Source organism: Papio anubis, chromosome 11 (genome assembly GCF_008728515.1).
Source record: "Papio anubis isolate 15944 chromosome 11, Panubis1.0, whole genome shotgun sequence".
NCBI lineage: Eukaryota > Metazoa > Chordata > Mammalia > Primates > Cercopithecidae > Papio > Papio anubis.
In genome coordinates, this window is record NC_044986.1 from 23,282,345 (window position 1) to 23,309,832 (window position 27,488).

The following is a 27,488-nucleotide window of genomic DNA, read 5'->3' on the forward strand; positions in this document are numbered from 1 at the left end:
AGTCCTCACAGTGGAAGAGAACTCCATAAATGGGGGCTGAATTAAGTTACTTTACTATATCACAACTCCTTCCAAATAAATCTGGTTTGCATTATTTCTAAGCTGGGAATAGTAAAAACAATCTTTTGAAAAGAAGTTACTACTTATAAAAAAATCTTTCCAAACTTAAAATTCTTGGCAGTTTGAACAGCTTTCTCTAGAATAAGCAAAGAGATGGTTGTACTTTCAAGTACTAGACCTATTGTTTCACACTTAAAAGAATAATCAAAGATATGCCAAGACCTCAAAGCAGCGTATTTGGTTAAAAAACAAAACAACAAATGCTATTTTAGTTTTTCTTGATGAAAGTTACTATGAAATTGTAAAGTTATTTGAAGTTCTAGAAAACAACTTAGACCCTACACAAACTATGATAAGCTACCATCCTTATATCAACTAGTGAAATTTTCTTCATTTTAAGTTCAAAAGACATCAGCTACTTTTAAATGCTAGCCAAAATTTTATACACAACTGACATGGAAATCGACAGATCTGAAAACTTGAAGCAGACATAGATAAAAATGAAGAAAAATGGGAGAAAAAACTCAAATGAACATGGCATTGAGCAGCACTGAGTAATACAGATGGCACTAAGTGCACAAATGGAGAAAAATTTAATTATCCCACAAAGTACTAGGATCTTATTCCTAAAGGCTATTGATTTTATATGAGCTTCTCTTGAAATATTTCAGACTAGATTCAACGATTACTTTTTACAGAGAGGAAACTATACTCAGTGGTGTTGAGTGACTTTTGTAAAGTTACATTGTTCAAATATCATATTATAAAATCATAATAATGATGTTTATTAGCATTACCATGTCATCCAGATTGCCCCATAATCAAAATTTACTCCTTCAATGAAATTTAAGAAAGAAAACAGGCCTATCACACCATGTTTATGTATGTAAGAAGGGCTAAAACTCTAGTGCTTGTCATAGACTTAATGGTCCATTTGCCTAGCATGCACAGAAAAATAGATGTACAAGTGGGGTAGTTGTATAATGGCGGTTTATTTGACCTAAATACCAAAGGGACAAGTTTTAAGTAACTACATCATTAAATATTAAAAAGTACCCATTAACATTTTATCAATACGGTATTCCCCTCAACTGCAGTTTCAGTTACCTGTGGTCAACCACTGTTCAAAAATAGGCGAGTACAGTACAATAAGATTTTGAGATAGAGGGAAAGACCACATTCATATAACTTTATATTTTTCATACATACATACACACACCCACACACCATAAAGACACTTGGTATCTTTGCCAAAACATATAAATAAGATGCATAAAGACAAAGACTATTAAGAGATGGGCAGACCAAGAAGTCAATGAGGCAGGCAGATAAATGGTATAATAAAATATCATGGAACATTCCACACAACTTTGAGTTCCAAACAAAAAGGAACTACACGCAAGGTAAGGACCGTTAAATTGGCTCAAGTCCATCTGAAAAGGAGACTATGTTGGCTATTGATCAGTATCTAGGAAGTCCTAACTCTTTACCTGACAGATGACCGCTATGTCTTAATTAGAAGCTATTGACAAAATGACATTGACTGTGCTCTGGGTAATAACAAATTGTATTTAAGTTTTACTTTTGTTTCTAAAGCTAATTTAGCATCATATTAAAAGAATTGAGGGATTTATTATGAAACAAAGAAAACAGAAAAAGATTCTGTTGGGACATAAAGAGTTAAGACAAGTATAAAACATCAACTGAATGAGTGGTAACTGAAATTGTTCTAAGATAGATACTAAATAGAAATGCATGTATATATAAACATACCTAAACTACAAAATCAGTAATTTAATGAAACATTTTAAAGCAATCACAGAATTTCAGGTACTATGCTCTGCACAGATTATCTCATTTAATATCCTTTACAACTCTGGCCAGGTGTGGTGGCTCATGCCTGTAATCCCAGCACTTTGGAAGGTCAAGGTGGGCGGATCACTTGAGGTCAGGAGTTGGAGACCAGCCTGGCAAATATGGTGAAACCCCATCTCTACTAAAAATGCAAAAATTAGCCGGGCATGGTGGCATGCATCTGCAATCCCAGCTACCCAGAGGCTGGAGCAGGAGAATTGCTTGAACCCAGGAGGTGGAGGTTGCAATAAGCCAAGATTGCACCACTACACACCAGCATGGGTGACAGAGTGAGACTCTGTGCCCCCAACCTCGAAGAAAAATCCTTCACAACTCTATGAAAAGGTGACCAGTATCCCCAACTTTATAGATAAGAAAACTGAGGATTTTTTTTCCAGTTTTAAAAACAAATTGTAGTTATTTAAAAGTATACAACATAATGTTTCCCCACACCTTTTATGTTAGGTTCGGGGGTACATGAGCAGCTCTGTTACATGGGTAAATTGTATGTCATTGGGGTTTGGTGTACAAATGATTTCATAAGCCAAGTAAGTGAGCAAAGGACCCGACAGGTAGTTTTTCCACCTTCACCTTCATCTTCTTCCTACCCTCCCCATTCAAGTAGGCCCAGTGTCTATTGTTCCCACCTTTGTGTCCATGTGTATTCAATGTTTAGTTACCATTACAGGTGAGAACATGCAGTATTTGGTTTTCTGTTCCTGTGTTAATAATGCTTAGGGTAATGGCCTCCAGCTGCATCAATGTGGCTGCAAAGGACAAGATTCCTTTTTTTTTTTTTTTACTGCTGCATATTATTCCATGGTATATATGTACCAAATTTTCTTCATCCAGACTACTGTTATGGATATCTAGGTAGTTGATTCCATGTCTTTGCTATTGTGGATAATGCTGCAATGAACGTACTTGTACTTGTGTCTTTTTGGTAGAATAATTTATATTCCTTTGGGTATATACCGAGTAATGGGACTGCTGGGTCAAATGGTAGTTCTGTTTTAAATTCTGTGAGAAACCTTCACGCTGGCTGCACAGCAGTGTATAAGTGTTCCCTTTTCTCCACAACCTCGCCAACATCTGTTATTTTCTGACATTTTAGTAAGAGTCATCCTGACTGGTATGAGAAGGTATCTCCCTGTGGTTTTGATTTGCACTTCCCCTGATGATTAGCAATGTTGAGTATTTTTCCATATGCGTGTTGGCTGTGTGTATGTCTTCTGAGAAGTGGAGGTTCATGTCCTTTGACTATTTTTTTATGAGGTTGTTTACCTGTTGGGTTAAGTTCTTTATAAACTCTGGATATTATATCCAGATGTATAGTTTTGGATGTACAGTTTGTAAATATTTTCTACCATTCTGCAGGTTTGTCTGTTTTCTATGTTGACAATTTACTTTGCCGTGCAAAAGTCTAATTACGTCGTACTAGTTTTTGTTTTTTCGCAATTGCTTTTGGAGACTTCATTGTGAAATCCAGGTTTTCTCCTAGAGTTTATAGTTTTAGGTCTCACATGTAAGTCTCTGATCCATCTTGAGTTGAATTTTGTATATGGTGAAAGGAAGGGGTCCAGTTTCAATCTTCTGCATATGATGGCTAGTCAATTATCCCAGCACCATTTATTGAATAGGGAATTCTTTCCCCATTGCTTGTTATTGTTGACTCTGTCAAAGATCAGACGGTTGTAGGTGTGCGGCTTTATTTCTGGGTTCTCTAACCTGTTCCATTGGTCTATGTGTCTGTTTTTGAACCAGTACCATGCTGTTTTAGTTTCTGCAGTCTTGTAGTATAAAAATTGAGGTTTAATAATTTGTCTCAGATTACCAAAGGTTCTTCACAAATAAGGAAATTCCTCATGGTTATAGATCTTGACAGGCATGGTGGAGTTAGCCAAAAAAGATGAGATGGCTCAAAGGACTATCATATCCTAGAGATATATCTAGCCATTAGATCACTGCCTTTATTTGGGGGGAGGGCGCTGAAAATACTATATCGCAATATTCAACACAAAGTGGAAATAGTAAATATTCTAAAAGTAGCAATAAAATTTGCACAAAGTCTTCCATGGCTATCAAACCTACACATGCGGAAACCTACCTACCTCTCTGGCCTATTGCCGGAATTGTCAGATTGATCCACATCATTCTTAAATTTCTGAACCTCCTTTTAGTTCTTTTGAAATGACTTCTGTTATCTTTAAAATGAGACTAAATTCTAAACCTCAACATAAAGTCCAGGAAACAATAAATCTGTAGTTGTTTAGTAAAAGTTAGGACTGAGCCTTAGTTTAAAATCCAACTTAAAGTCAAGAGAAAAAAACCCCACAACAATAACAAAATAGTAACAGCAACCCACTGCGGTACTAAATGTTCTGTACTTAATGTTTTATAAATAAAAATATGATACTAATTAATATAAACTCTTAGCAAACATGAGTTTCCCTGTGATTGTACAACTGAAACAAAGCAGTTAGATGTAGTCATAACACATACATTGTTCATAATGTAAATGCAGAAAATGTTGAGTAGGGGTTGGGCACGGTGGCTCACGCCTGTAATCCCAGCACTTTAGAAGGTCAAAGTAGGCGGACTGCCTGAGCTCAGGAGTTCAAGATAAGCCTTGGCAACATGGTGAAACCCCATCTCTACTAAAAATACAAAACATTAGCAGGGCGTGGTCATACATGCTTATAGTCCCAGCTACTCAGAGGCCGAAGCATGAGAATCGCTTGAACCCAGGAGGCGAAGGGTGCCGTGAGCTGAGATCACGCCACTGCACTCCAGCCTGGGCGACAGAGCGAGACTCTGTCTGCCAAAAAAGTCAAGTAGGTGCTTGTTATGTCAACATAATCATTCAACAGGGTGACTCAAAGACTAAAGACAGAGTTGGACAATGCTGAGGATCAATCTAACCTCTGTATCACTAAAGTACCAATACTTGATGAAGGGTATTTTATTGATCTACATTACCTGTTACAAGGAACAGTGAGGCAAACAGATTTCTTTTTTTTTTTTTTTTTTTTTTTTTTTTTGAGACAGAGTCTCACACCGTCACCCAGGCTGGAGTGCAGCGGCGCCATCTCGGCTCACTGCAAGCTCCACCCCCCAGGTTTACGCCATTCTTCTGCCTCAGCCTCCCGAGTATCTGGGATTACAGGCACCTGCCACCACCTCATTTTTTGTATTTTTAGTAGAGACGGGGTTTCACCATGTTAGCCAGGATGGTCTCGATCTCCTGACCTTATAATCTGCCCGCCTCAGCCTCCCAAAGTGCTGGGATCACAGGCGTGAGCCACCGCACCCAGCCTAGGCAAACAGATTTCTGTACTTGAGGTCATGGTAGGGTTTGGGAGAGGGAGAGAGATAGTTACTTGCTTAGACATTGGTAGAGGTGAAAATAACATTCATTGGCAACTTGAAACAAAAATCTTTATTAAAATGAGGTCAAATTTACCAATTACAATGGCCATACAAGGGGCAGGGTTACAAAGCTGAAAACATGTATAGAAAGTTCAGAGAAAGCATTTCTTCAAGTCCAAACTCAATCATTAATCATTATCTAACATTAACTTGACTTGTTCCCAACATAAACCATTTGGAAAAGTAAATATGAAACTGATTTTATACATATATCATATATATTATAAACATATATATACATTGTGTGTGTGTACATACATACATATATATATGTATTCCTATAAAATGCGTAAAACAATCAACCACAGAAAGGCAATCCCTCAAGTATCTTACAGAATCCAAAGACACATGGCCTTGGTGCACCTTTACTCTCCTTTCTACAAAATATGATGAACATTCTATATACATTCCCTTAGTCACCATTTGTCTTCAACATGGAGTTTTGAAAAATGGTTGAGAAAACAAAAGACGGGTTCCCCACCCCACAGCCCCACCCCCTCCTTAGAGAAAGCTGACAGAGACTAGTGGATTGATTACTTGGATGTGCGTCTCAGACATTTAGTTTCTGTTGGGTTCCCTATTAGAGAAAATTTAAAAATTGAGATCCAGGAAACTATCCAAAACTTGACAGCTCATGATAAATGAGAGGTTTTAAAAAGAGGAATCACCAGAAATTATTATTTTTAAATAAACAGTCATTGCTCTCAATTTCAGGAGATATCTTAAGTCTTTCACTCTTATTTGGTAGTCTTTCCAGGCAAAAAGTATTTTTTTTTTTTAAAGAAACATCAACTCTCACATACTTTGTACTTTACTGCATACCCAACTCTACAAATCTCAGTGAATCTTTTGTAAAATGAATATTCAAATCAAATAATACAGGAAATTTAACTTCCCCAAATTTTAATCTTACATCTACCTATTTCACAAGATGAAATTAGATTTTAACTGAAGAAATGCAAATAATCCAACAAAGCTTATTATTAAAAATGAGCTGAGTCTGCAAAATAAATATGCACTGAAAACTCTAGTCTAGGAAATCGATTCGTTACCATGGACCATATTTCTGGGTTCCATTCCTAATACAGTCATTGTGACATGCCATGGTGGGGGAAAGGGAGGGATAGAAAGGCACAAAAAAATGAGACAAAATTCTTTATTTTAAAAATTGGAGGAAAATACACAAAAAAATATTAAAGAACCACAGGGTGTAAGTACCAAGAGTTCATTTTGATCTACTATTTCAGATATTCAAGCTAAAGATTTTTGGCTTTCATAACTTATAAAATACAGCTGCAAAAGTCAATCCAAAAGCTGTAGGTAACTCAACACACTGTAACTGCAAAGCAGTCTGATTTGAAGGAGGCGTTTCTGCCTTCAGATTTTGGCTGCTAAGGAACATTTCAAGATCATCAAAACTTGATCTGTTTTCTTTATGAAATGCCTAATATTGTGCCACAAAAATGCATCTTATTAAGTGCAGATAATGGTACCCGAAAATTACTTTCAAAAATACTTTTTGGTTATAACCTGCCACGTTAGCAACTGGTTAATGGTTTTAAGTGGAAGTTCACAAAAAGAGATTTTTATCAATCTCAGATATCTGTTTCTCAAAACGGATTTGTCGAAAACCAGCTTTTTCAAATGAATCATCTTTTAGATCTAGAGATTGACATTCAGCCATACTACCATACTACACTGGTTGAATGGTGTCTTCCCTAGAAATTCATGTCCCCACAAGCTCAGAATGTGGCCTATTTGAAAATAGGGTTTGTAGATCAAATTAAGATGAGATCATACTGGGTTAGGGTGAGTACTAAATCCAATGATGGGTATCTTTATAAGAGGAAAGTGAAAGAGATGTGGACACAGAGTAACAGAGAAGACACACAGGAAGAAAAAAGACCTGTGATGACAGGGTAGAGATTGAACTGATGCAGCACAAGCCTAGGGACCAAGCTGCAAGCTGGGAACCACAAGAAGCCTGGGGAGGGGCATGGAACAGATTTTTTCCTCAGACCCCTCAGAAAGAACCAATCCTGCCAACACCTTGATTTTGGACCTCTGGCCTCCAGAACTTAAGAGAACAGATCTGTTGTTTTTAGCCACTGGAATTGCAGTACTCTGTTACAGCAGTTCTAGGAAACTAACACATATACTGTTCCAATGGAATTTCCATCCTAATATCTATTTTTGAAAGCATTTTACCATCAACAGTGTGAAAAGATAGCACACCTTTGTAGAATCCATGTCAGCTCTTCAGAAATAACAAATTGTCAAAACACTAACCTGAACAAGACATCTGATATACACAAGTACAATGCAAAATTCTGGTTTTCCACAATGGCAGGTCCTTTGCCAACTACCCTGTCAGTGTTTCCAAGGAAATCTAAAGCAAGAAAAATATGAACATTCTTATCACATCAGATGAACAAAAATTTCTTTGTAAAACTGAAGAATCATAATGAAGGACAATGACAAATTAAATATGCAGTGGGTCTACTGCTTCCATCATAGCGGAAACACTGTTAAAGCAGTTACTAAAGCAAAATACTATAGAATATATTTTTACTTAAGCAAAGATGGACTTAAAAGCCACTTGCTCAGGGCCAAGTGTGGTAGCTCACACCTGTAATCCCAGCAATTTGAGAGGCCAAGGCAGGTGGATCACCTGAGGACAGGAGTTCAAGACCAGCCTGGCCAACATCCCTAACTAAACCCCATCCCTACTAAAAATACAAAACTTAGCCAGGCGTGGTGGTGGGCGCCTGTAATCCCAGCTACTTGGAAGGCTAAGGCAGGAGAATTGCTGGAACCTGGGAGGCAGAGGTTGCAGTGAGCTGAGACGGCGTGCCACTGCACTCCAGCCTCGGCAACAGAGCCAGACTCAGTCTCAAAAAAATGGGAAAAAAAAAAAAAAAGCCACTTCTCAGGTGAGTGGGTTTCTTGCCATGTGTACATATATGCTGCATTTCTGCTATTCTACTCACATTGGAGACCACCGAACCCACACCTTGCAGGTTCATGCCAGGCTCTGGGACCCTTGGATTATGAGAAACCCTAATAAATTAGTTTAGTATTTCAGCATCAAGTCAGTCTTGCTGTTGTTCCCACTCTGATGTTTGACTTTCATTTGAATCTTGTGTATTAGTTTGTTCTGACACTGATGTAAAGAACTACCTGAGACTACATAATTTATAAAGAAAATCGGTTTAATTTAGCACAGTTCCACAGGCTGTACAGGAAGCTTGGCTGGAGAGGCCTCAGGAAACTTACAATCAAGGCAGAAGGGTGAAGGGGAAGCAAGCACATCTTCACATGGTGGCAGGAGAGCAAGCGAGTGAAGGAGGAGGTGCTACATATACACTTAACCAACAAGATCTTGTGAGAACTCTATCATGAGACAGCACTAGGGGGATGGGACTAAACTATTAGAAACCACCCTCATGATCCAATCAACTCCTGCCAGACCCCACCTCCAACACTTGAGATCACAATTTAATATGAGATTTGGATGGGGACACAAAGCCAAACCATACTAAGCCTGTTTTTTGTTGTTGTTTTGGGGACAGAGTCTTACTCTGTCCCCAGGCTGGAGTGCAGTGGCGTGATCTTGGCTGTGATCTCCACTTTCTGGGTTCAAGCGATTCTCCTGCCTCTGCCTCCCAAGTAGCTGGGACTACAGGCACGTGACACCATGCCCAGCTAATTTTTGTATATTTAGTAGAGATGAGGTTTCACACTGTTGGCCAGGATGGCCTCGATCTCCTGACCTTGTGATCCACCTGCCTTGGCCTCCGAAAGTGCTAGGATTACAGATGTGAGCTACTGTGCACAGCTTTTTTTTTTGGGACAGAGTTTCACTCTTTGTCACCGAGGCTGGAGTGCAATGGTGTGATCTCGGCTTACGACAACTTCCACCACCCAGGTTCAAGCGACTCTCATGCTTCAGCCTCTCGAGTAGCTGGGATTACAGGCTTGCACCACCATGCCCAGCTAATTTTGTATTTTTAGTAGAGAAGGGGTTTCTCCATGTTGGTCAGCCTGGTCTCTAACTCCCGACCTCAGGTGATCCACCCACTTTGGCCTCCCAAAGTGCTGGGATTACAGGCGTGAGCCACCATGCTCGGCCCAAGTCTGTTTCTTAATCATTAAACTCTGAGCCACTCCACTCACTCTCAAGCAGCCTAATTTACTTTCTTGTTTCTCTATCAGGTAACTTCAAATACTTTTACAATTGAAGGTCTATGCCTGAACCCTGGGGCCCACATCTCAGTCTTAGACCCTTCTGTCATTTGCCACTGTTCCCTGAGGTCACCTGATAGCTCACATCTTTGCATATGGCAGTAGATCTCTGAAGCCATGCAGATCTCCCTGGTACTGACTGGATCTGGACTTCTACCAAGCGCTGCCCTTTGCCAAAAATTTCCTGTCCCTAAACTCTGCCTATGTGCTACAGTTTGACACCTACTAAATCTCACTCATATTGACTGTTGACATACCTGGACTCATTCCTATTGCCGATTTCTGGGGATCTGCTCCCGACTGCTTACCTGGATTCCAGGTTCCTTGTCAGGTGTATTCAGCCAGTCCAACTCCATTACAGAGACCATCCTTTTTAGTTTTTTTTTTGAGACTGAGTCTCACTCTGTCACCCAGGCTGGAGTGCAATGGCATGATCTCAGCTCACTGCAACCTCTGCCTCCCAGCTTCAAGTGATTCTCCCTGCCTCAAACTCCCAAGTAGCTGGGATTACAGGTGCCCACCACCATGCCCAGCTAATTTTTGTATTTTTAGTAGAGACAGGGTTTTGCCATGTTGGACAGGCTGGTCTTGAACTCCTGACCTTAGATGGTCCACCCGCCTCAGCTTCCCAAAGCACTAGCATTACAAGCGTGAACCACTCCGCCTGGTCTCCTTCTTACTATTTGAACGTGTGTGTTTTTTCATTAAACTACATTGGAATAAATACACTTTTATGTGGAAAGAGTGGACATAATCAGTAAAATATCCAATATTTCTTGAACACCTACTATTGTCTGATATTGTTTTAAAAAGTAGCATGTTTTAACTCATTTCACCCTCACAAAACCCTGTGAGAGGTAGGTGTTAATATCTCCATTTTACAGGCAAGGAAGCAAGCACACAGGTTACTTGTCCAAGGTCACACAAGAACTGTATTGTGGAGCTTAGATATAAATTCAAGTAGACTAGTTCCAGAATCCGCGTTCTTAACCAGCACACTCTATTACAACTCTACTACCCTCACTCCCAAAGATGTTTTCAAATTTTGAGTCATTTCAAACCTACATCTGTTAAGATTCTTTGGCTAAATATTTTTAACTCCTCCCCAACCCCAGCCTCAAATCTAAGTTCCCACTTCTAATGCAAACCCTTTAACAAAACATGTATTTTCAGAGATTGCATTTTCTTAAAATGAAGTTTATATGAACATAAATACATAAACAATAAACCTAAAAATCCTGGCACTTAGGATTTTGCTTATTAAATCAATACTCAGTAAAATCCCCTCGGTATTCGCCAAATTAAATCTTCAACAAACTGTAATCCAAACTATAATAATGAACTTTAGAAAAAGGGAGGGCCCCTCTAGATCCTGGTATCCAGATTACATATGCCCCATTATTTCATTTTGAACTGTGTTGGACATTAACTGCCATGCAAGCTTGTGTGTGCATTTAAAGAGGTCTCAGCTCTGTCCTGATAAAACAGGATTTAGCTTTGAAAAGTAGGCCTAGATGATATGAGTAAGAATTCTAAAAATGTATGCATACATTGATATTTTATGACACAAACTAATTCATATCAAAAAAAGGAGGGGAATTAAAATTATTTCTAACATGAAGAAACTGGAAATAACGAGAAGATAAAGAGACAACAACCCAAGTCTCCAGTCCACTGCTGGAAACTGAACTCTCAATACAAAGAGAAAATCTGGAAAAAGACCTGAGAAGTCCAATATCAAATTCGGAAAAAGAGAAAACATTAAATTAATTCACTATTTAATTTATGGAGGAAAGTTTATCAAAAACAACAGAAATGCAGATTTTAAAAGAACGAAGAATAACTTTCATACCTTTGTTAGGACTGTAGAGAAACAAAACACTGCTTTGTAAATACAAATAGGAACTCTTCCAACAAGAGTTGTTTTCCCTGATATTACCTAATGAGAGCCAAAAGAGGAAGAGTATCCTTAGACTCTAAAGGTGTTAGAGCTTAAAAGGATGTAAGATATTACCAAATCTTATTCTCCTCATTTCTTACATGGAGAAAGGCAGAACAGGTCCTAAGAGAGAGTGGTGTGTCCCAAGCCCCTCAATTTATCTTACCCAATACTTTTCACTTTATCTAGATTAGAATGAGATACGTAAGACTGTAGACCTTATCATCTGTTGATATAAGAAAAATTTAAAACATGAACTGCACTTAGAAATTTATTTAACTGAAGATTTTGTTAAGAAAACACATTTCAGGTGCTACTGTACATTACATAAACTATTAACTTTTATTTTTTAAAGCCAGGTAATGTCCTGTTACAATTTCTTGATTTTAAGGGGTTTGTAGGTATGTGCTCATGATTAATACACAAAACATTTTGTTGGTGTTATTTCCATAACAATCTAAAGCAATTTTTACTATTTTAAAATAATGAGAGTGCTTTTCTTTCAAGCTTTCACGGTAATTCACTAAGAAGAGTAAAACTTCATGACTCAGCTTTTTGTGCCCACTCACACATGCCTAAAAGGTCCACTGAAATTGCTTGCTATATTTTAAATTCCAGCTTGAAGTAGGACTCTTGTTTTTCTGAGGCTCACAAAGACTAGACTCACAACTTAGTTCTATAGTGTCTATTTAGCTGGACTTAAAGCCTACATCAAGTACTTTATTGTCAAATAAAAAGCTATCTATGAGGAGCTTAGTAACTTAAGTAGCTCTCCAGAGTTTGGTAAATATTTTGTGTCTACTTTTGATCTCTATTGTCTAGGAAAGGTTCTGTCAAGTTGTAAAGTGCTAGAAAGTGTTGTTTTAAACTTTTAAAAGGTAGTACGAGTACTACAACTCTGGGATCCTTGGTTGCAACAAAGAAGCACAAAGTCAACTACTATAGTTTTCCAAAACCACCATTTCCTCAGACCCTCCCCCCAGGAAATAAAAGAGCATCCAGGAAGTCCCACCTTTAAAAAAAATACTTAGCTATCAGTCTGGGGCTTCTAAAATTCAGGCCCTGAAAAAAGGATAGGAAAGACCTCAAAGTCTATCCCTATTAGGTTTAGAGGGAAATGACTCTTCCTAATAAAAGCCATCCATCCCCCGATTGTTGCTTTGCTCACCATATTTCTTACACATTTGGACTGTTTTCCCCTCTCATCTCCATCCATCCATCCATCCATCCATCCATCCAATATTTGTCCATACTTTGAATTCTTATTCAAAAGCCAACCCCTTCCATGGTGACTTTCCTAAGTTCCTCCATCTTAGCTCTCCCTGCAACCTTAGTGCTCAAAGCACTTTGTCATAGTCTGTACTGTCTTTTAATTATTTGAGTATGTCTGTCGGCTCCAAGTAACTGGGTCTACATTTTTTCCTTTCTTTACTGTCCACTTAGAGTTACTCAATAAGGGTTTATTAACTCAGTGAGGTGAGTAAGGCTATTAACTCATAAAACCCCCATTCTCTACTTGTCTTAGAATAAACCAGGGCAGGGAATCTAGAGCAAACTTTGAAAACTGGGTTATTCGTGGTTTGATAAGACTGGCCAAGTATCCAAGATGGTTAAGGTAATGAATATTGTGACCTGAATATGAAATGTCTTAAGCTGACTGGAAAGTAATTACACAAAAAAGTGTGAAAGTATGAGAAGAGCATTATCGGTATCTGGAAATATTTAAAATAAGTAAATACATACATAAAACAGCAATTTCTAAAAATATATATTTACCGCCATGTTTTGAGACCAGGTACAAATAATCATACAAAAACGTTATCTTCAAACGCCAAAGAAACTACTGATCCAATCAATCAGCAAACCCTAATTCAGGTGTTAGGAAAAGGTTGTGAAGACTACATAAGAAAAAAAAAAAAAAAAAAAAAGACTACATAAGGCACAACTCTGATTCCTGCCCTTAAGGACTTTGCAGTTTATTAATAATTGTGGAGAGAAGTAAACCGAATAAGCTATCTCGTAAGACAGTTTAATGTTTTATAGGAGAACTTGAATTCGTGGCTTCCAAAACTCAAAATAGGCCTTTAAATAGACATTTTTCATACCCAAAAGGTATGTTTAAAATAATTCATTCTTATCTAAGGACAGGAAGTGTGTAGAGTAAGCCTGCAAAAGGTCATCACCACTATTAAAGCATTTTTTTTTTCTGATCTTTTTAACTGTCATGACTTTTATGCCCAACAGTTACTGATGGTCAAATGTATTCTGAAGCTCAGCCAAAGCTTTTTTTTTTTTTTTTAGAGTGATACTCAAAACAAAGCAAATATTGGCTTAGTCATGACACTTGTTGTTCTAAAACATTAATAGCCTATTGTTCACTGTGGTTGTCTCAACAAGATAATACATTGAAAAACAGCATTTCCTGATAGGAAGTGAATTCCCACTGTGTGTCACAGGACCCTAGCCAAATGCTGGGCTCCAAAGGAGAAATAGCAGTGCCTTCTGGGACTGTGTAGAGACTTCCCCCTCGCTAGTTTAAAATGTCTGTTTCAGCTCAAACTACAATCTGACTGATTTTGCTACCATAGGACTGTTTTCCTAAAACGGCTTCAAATGCTTTAGACAACGTTTGTTCAACATCCTGTAGACAGCAGCATCCTGTATATTTCTAACTATGAAGAATTTCCTTAGTTATACATGCCACAATGGATGGGGTAATTTGACAAAGAAGCCATCAGGATGTATCTTCAAAACAGTATGTGACCATTTTCAAGCGTGGTTTCATATAAGCAATTGTTTAAAAAATCATAATATATGAAGCACAACAATTGCAACAGATTTTCGCATTTCACACATCAGATATGTTTTAGTAGACAAAAATTTAGGCTCAATTAATTAGTCCAGGCACCACAGCATTATTTAAGAGTTCAATTAGTGAGAAACTGATGTCACCAGCAGACCCTCATACAGAAGTGGAGAAGTGCCTCCAAAGTAACTGACACTGTACTAACACATTAAGACTTCCTTTTTAAACACTGAAAACATACTTTTCATCTATTTTCACAGATACGAATTTAAATACTTTTTTTGTTGTTGCCAAGTTCCAATCACCAGTGGATATTAGAAAGCTTCAACAATGCAAGAAACAGGAGCAGTTGTCATTTTAGTGGATTCTAAGCAAGACTGTCCAAGTTACCCAGGTATTCCCAGCATTTAATTCAGTGCTTAGCTGCTAGAAGGTCTTCGATACATTTTGCTAAGTGGAACTGTATGTCAAAAAATGTGTATGAAAATTAACAAGGAATACTAATAATTATCTAGCATTTTTTGAATAATGAATAATACCTCAGATTATAGAAAAGTATATTCAAGGTATATTAAGCCTTCTGCCAAGAAGTTAAGGCAACCACCACACAAACATACAAACTCTCCTACCTTCTAGCCAAGAAAATGTCTTTATCTTCCAGTTGTAATTACACAAATCAAATGAAGTTCTTACATCATTTTATCATTAGAACAGCTGTCATTTGATTGAATTATGCGACTAAAACTGTGAAAAAGGCAATGCTAGGCAATGGTAAACATCGTATGTGTGATGCAGCAAAAATGACCGCTTTTGTTACTTTATAACTTTGCCATGTAACTTTGTAACTTTGCTGGCAGGATATATTTCACCTCTAAAGCAGCTTCCTCAGCATCAAATTTGAAAACTTTAGTTAAGTAATGTCAGTTTTGGCATTTAAGGAAACAAGGAGATGGATTAAAGGGCTAGAATGTGCAAACAGTTTAAACAAGAAACCTGAAGCAGAGTTTCAAAGCTCTAGGATTACTTCTGAATGGTCGGACTCACTGAAAATTATAAGGATCCATTTTAAAAACAAACATAACCTCACAATCTTCTTCAAGTATTCAAGTTTGATAAAAAGGATTTGCTTTTAATTCTGGAATGGGTTTGATACTTTTGAAATTGACTTTTTAGAAAAGAATAGTTTATATAAAATATAGAATGATATTCAACTTTCCTTTTTTACATTCTTAAACTTTAAACTGGCTTAGACCATATGGAAGGTCAAATAAATTACAGACCACACAATATATATAAAAGATGTTTTTAATTTAAATACGAGAAACTTCATATAATTTGGGTTATCCAGTTTAAATCAATATTCCAACAAAAATACTACACAAATATTGAAGTTGAAAGGGACATTAAAACTCATCTACTTCAAACCTCTCATTTTATAGATGGTAAAACTGAGGATTCAAGGAGGTCAGGTGACCCAATCCCACATCCAAGTTACCCGACTTTGAACCCAATGTTCTTTCACTATTCTGCTGAGAAATGACTTCCTCCTAGGGCAGTTCTTACCCACCCCCACCCAAGAATGCCTGGGATAGTGCCGCCTACTTTTGGAGCCCTAGTCTGATAAACAGAAGTTGGTGAGGGAATTTTCCCTTTCCACACATCACTATTATACCTTCTCTATAGTACCCAAGTTCTGGGTTCTGTCCCAAAACGGAGGTAGGAGAAGACTAATAGCGTAAGTACCTCTGATGGAGAGGGGATGGGAACAAACTTGGAAATGATCCAGATATCCATCGAAGGAGGAATAACTGAGTTACATTACATCCATCCACACAATAAAGTACTATAAAGCCATTAAAAAGAATGAAGTAGGTTGGGTGCAGTGGCTCATGCCTGCAATCCCAGCACTTTGGGAGGCTGAGGCAGGGGGATCACTTGAGGTCAGGAGTTCAAGACCAGCCCGGCCAACATGGTGAAACCCTAACTCTACTAAAAGTACAAAAATTAGCCAAGCTGTAATCCCAGCTACTTGGGAGGCTGAGGCAGGAGAATTGCTTGAACCCAGGAGGCAGAGGTTGCAGTGAGCCAAGATTGTGCCACTACACTCCAACCTAGGCGACAGAGCAAGACTCTGTCTAAAAAAAAAGAAAAAAGTTGATACATAATGGTATGCATGGTATAATTTTATATGGATTAAAAAGCTGTTCAGGTAGATCACTCACACACACACACACTCCTCTCTGTCTCTCTCTCTCTCCCATCGACATTTTTTTTGAAAAATAAATTCCCCTCTGGGGAGTGGTGCTGAGGGATTAGGCTGGGAAAAACATTTTGTCACATGCCCTTTTATATTATTTCATCTTTTTACCATATTCATTTTTTAGTAAAATTACCTTTTAAAAGTACATTAAAGCAGAGAAAGGAAATTCCGTGGAGCTCTGGGAGACAACTCTGGTGATGAAGATAAAGACAGGGTTTATCAACGGTAATTTGACACTTTGTATCTAATGTACATGACACATTATATCTAGTTCTCTAGAAAAGCCTTCTCAATGCTTTTCATGTCACGGTATGTGTATTAGTTCTCACTAATAGGGTATGCATAAATAAGACAAAGCTTGTATAGCAGACTGGAGTAAACGAGAGGGAGACTGAGGGGGCAGATGCACAGGGCTTGGTAAAAAATATTCCATTTTCTTTAAATTATGTACCTAGGAAAAGATAGAGTATTACTGGAGATAGTAACTAAGATTTTCTATTAAAGTTCCAAATAAAAATCTATTTAAAAATCTTCTAATTTCAATATTTAACAGCAAATTCACTGGCAAGCTTTGCTCCAGCACAACTGTAAGAGTCGAAGTTTAACTGTATTCCTCCAGAGTTCAAAGGGACAGTACGTTGTAACCAATATTTTTTGAAATGAAACATAACAGATAACAGTGTTTTCTGTGTTGTAAGAGAAATTTATTTCAGAGATTTAAAGTGGTTCGTATGTGTCATGGTTGGCTCATGATGAAAAATATACTGAAAAAAGTTTGAAAGCCACTTTTACCCAAGGCTACACAACTAATAGCTGTACACTAAATAGCCAATGTTCAAGGAAAGGTCCACGAAAACACTTGTGGCAGGAGGTTGGCCTAATTTCAACTTGAAAATGCTGATGAGATGTTTTATATAGCTAGTTCTACTACTCAGATATGAAAAAGTAAATTTCAAAATTTCTGACAGACACAACTTCTTACAGTAAAGCTTTAGTTTTCATGTCATTTATAAGAATGACTGAGTTAACATCCAACCATTTTTCTTTCAATTCTAGTATATTCCCTTTAGCATTTCTGGAATAGTCTGGTGTCTTTACAAAGAAAATTAAGAGTACTCAAAGCTAGAAAAGATCTTACAAGAGGCTAACCCAAATTCCTAATTGTATAGGTGAAGAAACTAATATCCAAAGAGGTAAATCAGTCTCTTGAATCCCAGGTTAGTGCTTTTTGCTATGATACCATACCTGTGCTTTATTCTTACATCCTTATGAAGTTAGAAGACAGCTAAATCCGATTACTACCGGATTTAGTAGTAAAACAGAGGAAGTAAAAAAGAGGAAGCTGAAGCAAGGAGATGCTAAGAAGTCTTAGTTCAAAAAGGATGACACAATGTCACCTCTGCAAGCTTTACAGAAATTAGTCATTTTCAACATTCAGCTTTGATTTCAAGGGAGGCAGTTGTTCAATTTGCTTGCACCAAATGAGTGTCTACCCAAAGTGTACACATGACCACACACCAGAGTGTATAGATAACACAAAACACAGCCTCTCCCTCCACATGCCCACTTCAGTCAGTGAATAATTGAATACTCCAAAGGCATTTAAAACTCAGGTACAAACAGAAATTCAGTGTGTGAGGGGAAAAAAAGGTCAGACAGACCCCAGTTGCAAAGAAAAAAACTGCTGAACATGGACCTCAATGAACAACAATAATTCTCCTATAGTTCAACTCACCATTCACGTCACAAACTCTAGAAAGAACACAGAGGCACGGAACTGATGAGGCATGGAACAGAACTTTGGGCTACAGCCTGCCCCAACTCTTCTGACAAATACCCAACAGCAACAGGACAAAGCATCATTATGACAGAAATAAAAGGCTCTTTAGATGCTGCCTTTTTTTTAAATTCAATGAACCCACTCTTACACACAAAGTTCATGTCACGATGTCTCGAAACACAGTATTGCCAGATTATGCTATTAATGGGTCCAATAAATTCAGTATAAAACACCACTTCAAGCATTTTTAAGTTAAATAACTAGCACATTTGGGAGAATACTATTTTCCTTCATTTGAACAGTAAATGTCATCCCCAAAATCGTTAAAACTAACAATTCAGTAAACTGTTTAAGAAAGGGGGGAAAAAAAAAGCAGACAAGTGAACTAAAAGAAAAAAACCTTAGTTGAATGATAAAGCCAGAAGCTCCTCCCAAAGAATATTGCATGTTACTAGTGGCTGGCACAAAGCTTAACCATCTATCTTATCTGTGTTTCCCCTTAAGCTGTGAGCAATCAGTATTACAATAGACAATCCATTACTTACAAAAAAATTGAAGTGCTGTACATTTCTTAAGCTGGTTTTTGTGTGGCAATTCTGTTGCAATACTGCCCTAAAAATGAACTTTGTTTTAAAGAGCAAGATATCCACAGTCAATGTGGTTACAGCAAGGGTGGAGCTCACTCTGGGGGAAACAACACACCCAGGCCGACTTCAGTGAGAGCAAACTGCACATTAATATTGTCACACATTTTCAGAGCCTCAGAGTCACAACTGATTGATTAGTCCTCCTAAAAAAGTTGGGGGGAGTTCATGTTTGAAGATCAGCTTTCCTGCCTTGAAGTAAAATATATTCTCATTTCTTGTTTGTGAAGAAAGTAAAGATAAAATAAAATGCAAGACAGATCACACAGTTCAACCAACAGAATGTTAGATGGAAGTGGAGTACTATAAAGGAAGTCCAACCATGCCAACTTCTAAGTTTAGCAACAGCAGCTTTTACATATCTCAAGGTGTCAGAAGCTTTGCTCATTCTAAAACATTACTTCAGCCAGTTACCAGAGGTCCTGAACATTAACACAAATTACCTCTTTCTCTCCTCACCAGTGCTCTAGTTCTAACAATGCACAAATAATAAAAACATTTTATTATCAACTAGCAATAGGTCCCTTCAAAATAAGATGTCATTTATGGAGTTGCTTTGGTAGAATATTGAAATGTACATGTAAAGAAGAAATTTATTTATTATGCATACCATATTTTTAATACCCCCTTTTTCAATAATTTTGTAGGAATTTTATTTTTAAAAGTTTTCCACAGTATGTATAAATACTGTATAAATATCTTCAACAGTATCTAAAATAATTTATCAGTTACTGAAACTATTATCAAACATCTGATAATTATTCAAAGTGATTTTAACCAATACTATTTTCTGTATATGCATATTCAGAAACACAACCAAGAGTTATTTTTAATTGAATTCCTATAATCATAAAATTAAAGTTTGAGTAAAAGAAGCACATGAAAAAACTATATAATTGCTTACATAGAATTTAAAATGAGCAATGGAAAAGGATTTGAGAGAACACCAGGAAAATATTATTTTTAATGATGCATGTTGTCACGTTACTCTAGCCAAGAGCTACTCTCTCACATTGGAACAATAAATCAGTTTGGAGTATTGAACATTTCAATATTTTGAGAGATGGCTTAGAACATCCTCTCTCAGGACCCTAGTGAGGGGCTGTTGATTGATCTTGCCTTGTTGGATTATGAGGTCACTCTTGCCACATGACAAATTAACCATTCCAACATACTCTTCTCATAGTCCAACTGCCTGATTTATTTTTTCAACCATCAATGTAATTATGAATCACCTGCTGCCATCTCTTAGCTCTTCCTCATTTCCCCCTCAAACTAACAATTCAAAGTTACCAGTTGGTTATTATAGTAGAAGAATCCTGTCTTGATACTTTTTGGATTTGCACTGGCAGAATGTGTTTTCAAGTCAAACTTCACTTTCACAGCTGCAAAGGAAATGACAAGAGAAGAAAAACACAGCCAATATATATCAGCAATTAATTCCATCCACAACTGCCCAGCTGTTTGTGCATGGAAGAATCAGTCTGTTTCCTTTCGGGGCTTTCACCACTGAAAATTGATACTGCACATTCAGAGACGCAAGCTGTTTGTAACATGTCAGGAATGTGCGCAAGATCACACAGAGTTGAAGAGACAAAATGAAATCCAGATCTAGTTTTCTTGGGACTTGCCAGTATTATTTCATAGCAAAACACACACACACACACACACACACACACACACACACACCCCAATCACAGAGCAAAACACATAAAAAATATTCTCCCTTCTGAATATTACCCTTCCAATAAAGGAGAAAATCTGCCAATAATATCAGATTTAGTATCAAGAATAGACACTCTGATTTATTGGCATAGACAAGGTGTGACATTCTTAGGAATCCACATGCTCTATGTTAAATCCAGCCAATACTCTGGACTACACAGCTACTTGCCCAATGTGTAGTTAGTCCCTTTAAAAAATCCTTATAAATGTGAAAGTTGCTGGGAACCAATGCTTTCACCACAGTCATGCAGAAAAGCAAGTTTTTCTTGGTTAGTCCTGATACTGTTTGGCACTCACATACATGCCTGTTTCAGGGATTCATGTAAATTTACAGATCCAATCTTCTAGGGTAACTTTGAAGCAATGAAATTTCTCCTTCCCTCCCCACTAACTCTGTTTTGTGGATTTTAAATAAAAATACTATACTGAGTGCCAGAGGCTTAACAACTGAAGTATGGGCTTGTATGCAACTCATGAAGTGTGCTATCCCCCTTCTCTCCCTGTCCTCCAATTCCAATTTTATTTCAAATATTTGTTTGATTTAAATTGTGTAAAACGTCATTTTTTCATATTGTATTTTCAATACATGACTTGCCATTATTGTTATGAAAGTCAGCGAAAAAAGATGGCATTTTAAAAACAAAATAATTGAAAACATATTTTAGCTTCGTTTAAGAAAAAAAAAAGAGGAAATGAGGTAGCTCCATGACTGAATTCATTGTCCTAAGGGCCTTCCCCTTCCCCTTTTGCCCTCCAATCAACATCAGCTGTACAAGAGTTCACGCACTCCTAAAACCTGTACATTCTCAAATACAACATAGATAGGACACCCACTCTGGGCACCACTAGGGCCTAGGGCTTGATAAATGAAGAGAAGACAAACTGTCTACTCCAAATAGGGGAGTAAAAGAAACATTCCATAAGTTTCCAAATGGAGATGTTTTCAAGTGCCAGAAATCAAACCAGCACAATGAGAAGCTGTCTCCAACTAAAGTGCTATGAATCCTGAAGTCATGAAGTTTGATTTGTTAAGGAACTACTAGGCATCTCAAACATGTGGTAGACTAAAATTAAAGCACAAAACCAAAAAAAGGGCTTTTCCTTTTGAACAAACATCATCTGGTCAAGGATATATCGGGTTGGGGGAGGGGAGGGGAGGGGAGGAGAGGAAAGGAGGAGAGGAGTTTAATTTTTGGCTGATGGTGACACCAACTTCTAGAAACGTGGTATAACTATTAGTGACTTAAAACAGCCACAGAGATGAGCTTTGCTTGGCAAGTTTCAGCTCTGTGGGACATTCAGTCTAGCTTGAAATGTCTATGGGAAGTAACCTCTCCACCTACTACAAGACTGGCTAAGAAAAAAAAGGTCTAAACTGTTTAAATCAGGTTACTTAAATTCATGTTAGTCTGGGGTGGGGAAGCTGGCTGCTTCCATGGGTTCCTCTACTCAGCTGGGATCACATTTGTATTCCAAAAGATAGCACAGAGCTTAGAGCTTAGCCCACTGAAACCATCCCTAAGTGTGGAATGGTTATGCCTGAATAATAGGCATTTAGTTATGATTAAAAATAAAACAACTAAGGATGAACACTCTCCAAAAAGGAAAGCAAAATGACAGAAAAATAGGGGGCAAGGAGATGATCAGAGTAAAATGCATGAAATATTAAAAAGATTAAAAACCAACTGTGTAAACTTGCGTGTCCTCAGAGATCTAAATGCTGCTAAGCAGTTAAAATGCCACTGGAATAATTCAGACTGCTACGCAGTGCACTTTACATACTTATTCCATGAACTTCCACAGCAACCCTATTGGTAGTACTATTACGATGCCTCCTTTACAGATAAGAAAACTAGGGCCAGGCGCAGTGGCTCACGCCTGTAATCCCAGCACTTTGGGAGGCCGAGGCAGGCAGATCACGAGGTCAGGAGATCGAGATCATCCTGGCTAATGCAGTGAAACCCTGTCTCTACTAAAAAAAATACAGAAAAATTAGCTGGGCGTGGTGGCGGGCACCTGTAGTCCCAGCTACTCGGGAGGCTGAGGCAGGAGAATGGAGTGAACCTGGGAGGCGGAGCTTGCAGTGAGCCAAGATCACACCACTGCAATCTTTGTCCTTCAACCCCCGCATAACTCTGCCTGGGCGACAGAGCGAGACTCCGTCTCAAAATAAATAAATAAAAATAAATAAATAATATACATGGTAAATAATGTCCCTTGCCTATTTAATATTTGATAGATGGTTATTTGTTAAAACAGGTAATCCAAGACTTAAAAAGGAAGAATTATAGAAAAGGCAAGGTTGGGGATAAGTGAAATATGGTTAATGTTCAAAATAGGCTTTTTCTGGATAAAAAATGTACACGACATAACCTACAATGATTGATAAGTTCATCTTATTAAAGCTGAGGTTGAAATTCAGTAAGTCATTAGGTCTAAAGATTAGGCATGATCCCCATTTAAAACAAAAATTAACCAAACTAGTGAGGTTGTACTGTATCTCCAAGGTTGCCAAACTAGAGGTAGAAAGACATAATATGGCTTTGACTCTATTGATGGCTAAGAGTTCTGAAAACTATGCATTTTATTAACACCTCCTGAAGACACAGACTACATGAAAAAGAAAAAAGCACAGAAAAAAAAGTGAAGAATAAATCTATTTGTGCCTTAAATCTGCAATCATGAATAATTTGTTTTGGGAAAAAGTTCTACAACGGAACAGAAAACAAGTAAAAACAAAATGAAATATAGCCACAATATACAAAATATTCATGACCCATGCAATTTGTTTTTACTTTCTAAATCTTTGAGGTATAACTTTTAACTGTGGTAAGAATACATAACATGAGATCTACCCTCTTAAATTTAAGTATACATTAGTGTTGATTATAAGTACAATGTTCTACAGCAGACCTAAAGAGCCTTTTTATTTTGTTGGACTGAAACCCTCCCCCCTGCAATTTGTTAAAAATGTTACTTTTGCTTTGAGCTGTTCCATCCAAGGATACGGGGCTCTGTAGGCATTTTTAAATTGCTTTTTCCAACTATGAGACATCTCTTTACTTGGAAAAATATGTTTTAAGTTTCAAATACTTTACCCAGTAAAAGCCATTCCCCCAATTTTTTTTTTAACTTGGGAAATTTAAGTATTTATCAATGATGTTTCTAAAATTATCCTCCAAAACCAAATTCAAGCACTTAGCTTCAAACACTGCTGTTGGATAGGTAGGAGGCACAGCTGGCTCCTCCCAGCCCCCTACTCTCCCTAAAAAAAAAAATCACAAAAAACTAAAAACAAAACAAAAAAAACACATGATGTGTAGGCCTACTAACAATCTCAGCCTCTCTGAGATCTAGCTCTTGAGCTTGTGTTGCCTGTATATGAAAAGAGCCACATCCCACCCTCAAAAATTAATGCTTTAAGGGTCCTCAGATATTATAAGTAAGCTTTTTCCAAGACAGGCCGAGAGACAGGTTTGGATATCTGCACCCCTACCCCCCAAATCTTTGTCCTTCAACCCCCGCATAACTCTGCCTGCCTTAAAGTATCTTAATGTGTTTTTCCACTCGATGGTTGATAGATTTGCTATATACTCAGTAGCATGATAGGTGTAATGAAAACAAAAACAAAACTAGTCTGTAAATGTATCTCTTCTGTACATTTTAGAGGGATTTCAGTTTATAGAATCATACATACTGCTCCCAAACATTAGTGAAGTGTAGAGTATCAATTTATTCTCTGCAACCTACAGCTGTACTGATCACATGATCTACTTTGATTTTAGATTTTTTTAAATTTATATTTAAATTCTAAGTTGGTAAATCAATTCACCAAGTATTTCTTTTCTACTTTTTTCTTAAACACATTTATTCTACTAACGATTCATTCCCGAACTATTACATGCTACAATTGAACAGGTAGCACGTTAGAAAATGTAAGAAATGAATACGACACTGTCTCTGACCCTAAAATACTAGCAATTTAGTGGGTTGGGGCAGGGGAGAGGGAGAGACAATTGTAGCACACTCTATCTTGTAATAGATATACTACAGATTCAGAGAAAGGGGCCTATTTGAAAGGTTATAGGGCAAGTTACCCTGGAGCTTGGTCTAAAAGGAATGAGTATATATGGGGTGAAGAGGAGAAAGATTACAGAAAGACAATATATGTTTTAATAAACTTTTAACACATAGCTTTACTTTAAATAAAAGTATCACAGATTACAACTAATACAAAAGGGAAATCAAAATTGCCACTGGGTAACAGTTTACAGTGATTTGTATAATTTAAGCTACAGGACGCCTACAATCTATTAGCCAACCACACAGTTTTGTGTCATGTGCTTTTGCTTTCACTCTACTCTTCTGACTTGCATGATAAGAAAAGAAACTCAAAAGCCATTTATATTCTTTTTTAAACAATGTTTATTCTTACACTGAGTTAACCAATGACTTAGAAATAATTAAGACTAATTATCCTGAAAGCCAGTCAAACTGTAATCTGACACCACATCACCATGAAAAGAGGCATAAGAATGTTCTAGGTTAATACTAAGGTCAGTAAACAAATTCCATGGTCAACGTGGCACTATAGTATACTATACCCTATGGGCTCAAATCCTTAAAGACATCAAGTATAAGCAAGGTAGATTTAACGGGAAAGGATGGGAAGGGAGGGGGGGAAACACAGCAACTAATAAGCACTATGTTTTGTAAGGCACTGAAGTTCTGAGGTTCACTGGCCCAGAAAGTTGTTGATATATGAGAAAGGTTACTTTTGTGGATTGAAAAATGGGCTAAGGTGATTAAATACACTTAAAGCTAAAAGGGATGATATGTTAAATTGCTGAGACTGGGTCACTCACTTGATCAACTTATTATTGATGAGAAAATGCCACAGGGTTAATGTTTAAGATGCTTCCACATCGAAGTACAAATAAATAACAAATCTTCGATTTTTATGAAGAATATGCAGATCATTTATAGCATATACAATCATCACAAACTGAGAGGAAAAACCCTTTAAAACGGAGAAATTAAGGTAGGATTATTTATGTAAATTATTTAAAGATTCCTTGCCAGGTTCTTTTAAATAGTAATCGCGCCTGCATTTAACCATGTTATATTGAGATACAGGCAACTTTTTTTTTTAAGACAGGGTCCCACTCTGTTGCCCAGGCTGGGTACAGTGGCATGATCATGGCTCACTGCAGCCACAACCTCCCCGGGCTCAACTGATCCTCCCAGCTCAGCCTCCTAAGTAGCTGGGATCACAGGCTCATATGACCACACCCAGCTAATTTTTCTATTTTTTGCAGAGACAAGGTCTCATCATGTTGCCCAGGCTGATCTCAAACTCCTGCGCTCAAGCGATTCAGCTCCCTCAGCTTCCCAAAGTGCTGGGATTATAGGAATGAGCCACCATGCCCAGCCACTAGCCAACTTTCTAGAAGCATATACTTTATATAAAGCAAGGCCTATAATTTATGTACTTTATACTAATGAATTCACACCTACAACATCAAAACTTTAACAAAAAAGAAAAAAACCCTCTTGCCTTTCAGAACATTCACTTCAGGAGTTTAATCCTGGAGTAGGAAATCCTCAGTGAATTCTTTGGACAGTATATATGTACACCCATCCCTAGGTATCCATCAGGGATTAGTTCCAGGACCTCCCATGGCCACCAAAATCCAGGATGCTCAAGTCTCTGATATAAAATGAAGTGGTATTTGCATAAAACCTTTGTACTTCCTCCTGTATACTTTAAATCATCTCTAGATTACTTATAATGCCTAATACAATGTAAATGCTATGTAAGTAGTTGTTATTCTGTATTTTTACTCTAATATTTTCAATCTGCGGTTGGTTGAATCTGAGAATGTGAAACCCTCAGAAATGGAGGGCCAACTGTAACTTCCTCAGAATATTCAGAGAAAAGGAGGAGAGTGGAAAAGCTCATGACAATTGCTTCTCAATCTCTGAGAAGGAAAGTGACAGGAGTACAAAAACTGGGTGGAAGGGGGAAAAGGAGGAGCTAAGAAAGCAGATGAACAGACAATATAGGAAGCCAAGGATGACATGAGATAAGGTGATCAAGTAACTGTGGCAGCCGGAAGAGGCTGGGCCACACCCATAGAGAGCTATGTGGCTTATTTCAAGGGGGTGGAAACTGAGCAAGTGAACAATTTGGTTTTGTTTAACTGAAAGGTTGCACAATCCTGTAAATGGGGGAAGGAAAAGGGGTGTTTTTCCAGTCTAGAGAAAGTTAGGATAAATAGCTATCACTTTAAAAAATATTAAACAGAGAAGTAATACCTAAATAATTCATAGGAATATGAAAAAACAAAGCAAATCAAAGCAAAAATCATCTGGCATTGTTAGTATTTTAGAAAAGTAATGTATACCTTATACATGAAAATGAAAAACTGAGAACCTTGAGGAAAGATATATAAACTCTGTGTAAACCCAGAACATTACTTATTGACGGTCATAATGAAGCTTTTTATCCTGTGGACTACGCCATCCTTCAAACTACAAGATCCCCATAAAGTACACTGACAGGAATTTTCGGGTACGTGGATCAGTGTAAGGTCCTTCCTCACTCCAACTTTAAATTTGGCAGCTTACCGAAATAATTCTCAGTGGCTGGATTCTTAAAACTTACTCCAAGATAAGCAATACTGTGACTCCTGTGGGCTATTTCCAAGTTATTAATCTGAAACAGTTCTCAACCCCTTTAAACT

General features: G+C 37.5%; 1 protein-coding gene across 9 annotated transcripts in view; it reads right to left on the reverse strand.

Annotated features, from left to right (window-relative positions):
* Positions 1 to 27,488, reverse strand: part of ADD3 (adducin 3) — a 128,914-nt gene that overhangs the window by 38,723 nt on the left and 62,703 nt on the right. The window contains exon 1 of one of the 9 annotated variants that reach the window (XM_021944057.2): positions 18,919 to 19,606. The exons of 6 other annotated variants lie outside the window; for them this stretch is intronic. The gene's annotated coding sequence lies outside the window, so the exon portion shown is untranslated. Of the gene's footprint in view, positions 1 to 14,962; positions 15,511 to 18,328; positions 18,877 to 18,918; positions 19,607 to 27,488 lie in introns of those variants that run through there. 2 more of the 9 variants (XM_021944059.2, XM_021944056.2) reach the window with 2 other exon arrangements.